This window comes from Sorex fumeus, unplaced genomic scaffold (assembly GCF_029834395.1).
Source record: "Sorex fumeus unplaced genomic scaffold, SorFum_2.1 ptg000131l, whole genome shotgun sequence".
NCBI classification, from domain to species: domain Eukaryota; kingdom Metazoa; phylum Chordata; class Mammalia; order Eulipotyphla; family Soricidae; genus Sorex; species Sorex fumeus.
Genome location: NW_026606188.1, coordinates 14,750,220 through 14,756,182, shown reverse-complemented (window position 1 = coordinate 14,756,182; position 5,963 = coordinate 14,750,220). Strand labels below are relative to the sequence as shown.

At 40.9% G+C, this 5,963-nt stretch overlaps 1 pseudogene; it reads left to right on the top strand.

Annotated features, from left to right (window-relative positions):
• The first annotated feature begins 1,198 nt into the window (after nt 1-1,198).
• Nucleotides 1,199-1,747, top strand: LOC130046234 (39S ribosomal protein L14, mitochondrial-like; annotated as a pseudogene).
• Nucleotides 1,748-5,963: the final 4,216 nt, after the last annotated feature.

Genomic DNA, 5,963 nt, shown 5'->3' with positions numbered 1-5,963 from the left:
GTTTTATGTATGAGGCCCCTCCAAGCATGTGGAGAGTGGTCTATAGTATGGCTGAAGCTGGGTTCTGGACATTTTCGGCTGCTGGGGTTCTGCTTGTGGCAGTGAGGGAAACTCAACCCACCCCTCTCCAAGGGGGCCCTAGTGAAGATAGCTTGGTGCAGGGGCAGGAGATTCTGCATTGCTCTCTTCTGGGAGTTTTGTTTTATAGTCTCTGGGTCTAGGCCATGTTAACCACGGATAGACACAGTGACCCAGGGGAGTCCGGGACCCTCACGACAGGATCAAGGAGCAGCAAACGCCTGGTGGGAGGCAAGAGTGCGAAGTCCTCCAGCTTCACCTATGGGGGCTCTTCCCCGTAAACTCGCGTCATCCCCGCATCATTTACTTAGAGCTTCTGGAAATGGCCTCCTGCCCCATCAACCGTCCTCTTAGAAGCAGAGAGGAACTGGCCAGCAAGTCTACCAATGGCAAAAGTCAGTGTTCACTTAGCCTTTCCAGCCATGATGATCTGAATCTCTGATGGACTCCCATGAGCATGGTTCCAAGAACAATGACAGGGACCATTTCTTGTCCACTGCTCCCACTCACAGGGGTCCCCTGAAAGCCCTGCTATAAGTTGAAGGAAGGAGCCTGGGTCCCACCTGTAGGTGTGAGGGACACTGACCTGCCAATGGTCCCAGGGGACCCCCCCTGTGTGGAGGAAGGAATGCGATCTCATTTTCTGTTGGGGAAACTGCTGGACAAGGAACTGTCTTTCATCAATGCTTTCCATGTGCTATGAGGGGAATTCCCACAGGAATCTGCTGCTGCTCCGAGCAAGTGGTTTTCCTCCCAGGTTCTCTGAACAGGGATGGTCCCACTCTCTGCTACTTATCAGAGGAACGCTGTCACCATTCCCGAGAAGCAAGACAACACATAATTGGAAACTGCTGAGCTGGCTATTAACATAGGGACAGAAACACGGGCTGAAGGGTTGGAGGGAAATTGGATGTGGTGGTTTTTCCACAATCTGCCTCACTGGCCCCTTGTTACTGTTGACTGAGGCATCATCCTTTTCTCCTTGATTTTTTAAAAAAAAATTTTTTTTATCAGAAGCTGACTTTGTTCCTGTAATTTTAAAAAATCCTCTTTTATCCCTTTTCTCTCTATATACATATTTTTAAATAAAGTTTAAAAAAAAAAGGGTGGCGGCGAGCGTGGGAGAAGGCGCTTGGCCAGCGGGGCCCGCGGCGGGCGCTTCCCGGGCGGCCAGAGCGGGTTTGCCACTGCGGGATCCATGGCTTGCGCTGCCGGACTCCGGGGTCCCTGCACCCAGGTCAGCAGAGCCCTCGGCCTGCGAAGTTTCAGCACCACGGGGGGCCTCAGTGCCATTCAGAAGATGACGCGGGTCTGCGTGGTGGACAACAGCGCCCTGGGGAACACCCCGTACCACCGCCCGCCGCGCTGCATCCACGTGTACAACAAGAGCGGCGTGGGCAAGGTGGGTGACCGCATCCTGCTGGCCATCAAGGGCCAGAAGAAGAAGGTGCTCATCGTGGGCCACCGCATGCCTGGCCACCGCATGACACCCCACCCCCCGCCCGTTCGACTCCAACAACGTGGTCCTCATCGAAGACAACGGGAACCCCGTGGGGACCCGCATCAAGACGCCCATCCCCACCAGCCTCCGCCGCCGGGAGGGCGAGTTCTCCAAGGTGCTGGCCATTGCACAGAACTTCGTGTGAGCGGCTGCGGAAAAAAATAAACATTTTCTCCTTCAAAAAAAAAAAGAGATTTCATGGCACTGGGAGCAGCTTGTGGGTGTGACTTCCAAGCTACTGGAAAACTGGGTATCTGGGTGGGGGAGGCCCAGTTCCGATCCAAGCAGGCTTAGAGATCTCAGCCACCCATCCTACATACCTGGGATCCTCTGTTGGTTGCTTCATTGCATGAATTATTAACTGAAATTTTTTAAATAAGGTAATTCAGAATCTCATTTTTAAAAAATCAATCCCTGTAAAACTAAAAAAAAAATCTCTCAACTTTGAACACATTTTTTCCCGCAGTCTTATTAAACTTTAAAACGTTCCCATTTATCTAGCAACTGCAATTTGCTAAAAATTACCTTGGCAATGGGGTCTCATGACTGCCACCCAAAGGATAGCAAAGAGGCCTATTTTTTTTCACAGAAATAGAAAATATGAGGAAGCATGAACTGAAACTACTCTTTGTGTTAAAATTAAGGTATAGTTTAATTACATTAGGAGGCATGTTACAGCAGGAAGGAGAAGAAGGCAGGGGCAGAGACTCATTCAACTGGGAGGAGGAGATGGTGCTGGAAGGTGGTAGAGTGCTGTTTTGAAACCCTATGAGCAACTTTACTATAAAGCACACTGAAAAAATGTATACAAAATACCTCTTCTAAAAGCAGGGTTAGAAGCAAGTGGGGAGGGGAAGACATTGGTAGAAGGAAGTGGACACTGGTGAAGGTGTCAGTGTTAAAACATTGTATATCTGAAACCTAATCATAAATAACTGTGATTTCACAGTGACTAAAAATAAATAAAATAAAACAAAATGAAAATGAAAAATCATTTTAAAGAAAATAACTTGCAAGTCAAAAATCAACTCAGTCACTTTCAGATTATCACAGTATGCAACCAAGACAAGTCTCCTTCCCATGCGATCCTGCAAATCAGCTATGTTCCTTTCAAAAATAGCACCTGTGTTTGTTTTCAATGCATGTAAGAAAGATGCAGTTGTATATCTCTCATATTAGACTGAAAGTTCTTTAAGGTCATGTTCACTGTTTTTATATTGCATATCACCAGGCAGAGGGAAAATGTTCAACAACACTTTTTTAAATAGATGAATGGCAGATTACATGTAATATATGCACTGATTTCTAGGTTGATTTTTCGCAGAGCAGGAATAATCAGTTTACCTGGACTTTCTTTGAATAGCAAAGTTTATATTGCAAAACAACACACAATAAGTCACTGAAGACAGTAAAGGATGGAAAGTACTGGTCTTGCATGTAAGCACTTCAGCCAGAACGCTGGTTTAATCTCTAGCACTGCAGTTGGTTCCCCAATCATTAGAAGAGTAAACCCAACACACACAACCCAAAGTGATATAGCAGGTATGACCCCAAGACAACAACAAAACACATAAATCATTCAATGTTGTCTTTTTTTCATGAGGGTGGCATCTATGTCATCCTTTTAGTGAATCCTAGATAATAGTCATTAACTTTATACCGTCCAGTCATGTTTGTTTTTGTTTTAAACTAAAAGACCTGAACAACAGCTAGACATAGTGAAGTTCCAGAAAAAAAATTCTGTTCTGAGACAGAACATTCCAAACAAGTTTGTCCTTGAGGTAAATACTTTTTGAGAGCTCAAACAAATTAAGAATATTATTGCTTGGCTTTCAACTGACTAATATAGCGAGATTATTTTTTATGTTACAATTACTTATAACCTACAAAATAAAATAAACCCCTTTTCCTTATAAAATATTTATTTTTTATATTTTATAGAAAAAAACAAATCAATTCTATTTTGAAAAGCACATTAAAAATGTAAGCACAAAGCACAGGGCACATTTCACAGAAGATTGAAACTGCTAACAGTTTTTTTTTTTTCATCTACTAGAACAAATCAAATGAAGTCAGTTTGCCTCTGGGGTTTTAAACATCATTACAATTCATCTTAATAATGAATTTAAAATTAACTGATAGAAGACAAAGTGGACAAAAATTCCCTCACATAACTAATAAAGGTTTGTTCGTGGGAAAAATATATAAAAGCAATATCCTTGGGGCATAGTCAAGAAAAAGAGTCAAAATAACTAGTTTGTAGTGACCCATGATCAAAGCAACACCCCAAATAGTCATTTTGTGTTTATGAAAGCATATGCTAATGTGAAACATGCCCCCTTTAAACCTTTGGACAAACATGGATTTACAATGCACACAATAAAAAGTAAGTGCAAAAACCAAGAGATCTTTAACGTATTTAAAATTATTGCAAGCAAGATGGTCTTCTTACCATGGAAAGCCTCTTCTGATATTGCTCATAACTAACTGCAAGAGCTCAGTTCTACTTCAGATTAGCTTCCCAAATTGTCCTTTCATAATCTACCTAGGAGGAGGGAAAACCGATGAAAGGGTAAAAAAAGCATCTCTCTTCCACAGATAGAAAATGTCTCAAAGAATATTCGAACTTCGTCTTTCATCTCTTGCTGCTGAGATAAGAAAAAAATTAAGTAAGCACCTTATTCCTTGAAAATAAACAGGAGCTTTTTTTTATATCAATCATAACCTTTACAGGAAACTGAAGTTGATACATTGGAGAATAGTGATGAATAGCAAAGACAAATTACACTGCACAAGAGGTTCTTTGCTAGGCTATGAGGGTGGGTGTAGGGGAGAGATCACATATTCATTTTTATTCTACTTTGGTAAAATATGAAAATCAACAATTTCTCTTTAGTTACTTTGATTTTGATTAGAAAAATGTACTTATTTAGCAGATGAATGTGAAATTGAAAACTACAGGACTGAAACCTAAGTTTGAAGGTTTGGTTTTGAGGGTAGGAGAAAGGGTGGATTTATTGGCTTCAATTTTTCCTTCAGTGTCGTGGAATATGACAAAAACATAGACAGTTATGCATGTGAGGAAATAACATCTATTTTTTCTTGGAGTTTTTACATTTTTATGTAAATAATTTCAGAAAGCTTGAAGATAAATCAAGACCGATTCTCACATGGAGAGAATAATTTCTCTCCTATCCCATCTCTCTCAATAGCCATCATTTTTGCTTATCAGAATTCCAATGCTGTCATTGTACACTTTTTCAAATATTAAGCTTGTTTAAATCTTACTAGATGCAGAATTATTATGATAAGTATCAAAAACTTACAATAAGTGCAATATCTACAATAGGATATCTTACCATTAGAGATCTGCCTGGTCATACAGTTACTTCTACATGTGATTTGAGAAAATATTACAAAACTTTTATACAAACACATACAACTGGACACCACATGCACAAAAATTCATAGTCACAAAAATATTTCCCCAAAACATATTTACGTACATTATAATTATAGATGACTAAAATTTAGAAAATTAGTATCATGAGGAAGCATTTGATATGTAAGGAAATATTTTTAATTATTAATACCTCATTAGTGATGAAATAAGAAATCATGGAATCACATTTTATGAATGATACATAGGGCTGGAGCGATAGCACAGTGGTAGGGCGTTTGCCTTGCGTGCAGCCAGCCCAGCAGAGCCGGGTTCGATTCCCGCGCCACTCTCAGAGAGTCCTGCAAGGTACCGAGAGTATTTCGCCTGCCCGGCAAAGCCTGGCAAGCTCCCCTTGATGTATTCAATATGCCAAACACAGTAACAACAAGTTTCAAAATGGAGACGTTACTGGGCCCGTTCAAGGAAATCGATGAACAGCGGGAGGACAGTGTTTGTTTTTGTTTTATAGAACATGATGTGTGAAGAAATGCCATGGAATCCTACAAGTCTACTGAAAATATACTATGCATAGTAAATTGTCTGTATGCTACTCCTGGGAGAAGTAAAATGATTGGTAAAACTGTACCCTTTATAAAAGGTTTTGGTAAGAGCCAAGAAGACAGCTCCAGTGGTAGAGCACACATTTAGTATGTACATGCTGCAGAGCACTATCCACGACTGTGGGGGACTTTGTCCCAAAGGCCCCGGCCATAGCAAGGTCAAGAATCTTTTAGAATGTTCTAGGATTCTAAGCACTGCTGGGTGTAAAAAAGTGTGTAATGGTTTAGATAAGTTGAAGATCTGTAATTTTTATCAATTTGGTGGGTTTGCACATTATAATAAAAGGTCATCACACCAGGCAGTTGATCACAATGTATTCTTTACATTCCATGTAAGAGATAATAAAGTTTAAAACACTTGGATTCAGACATATTTCTTTGA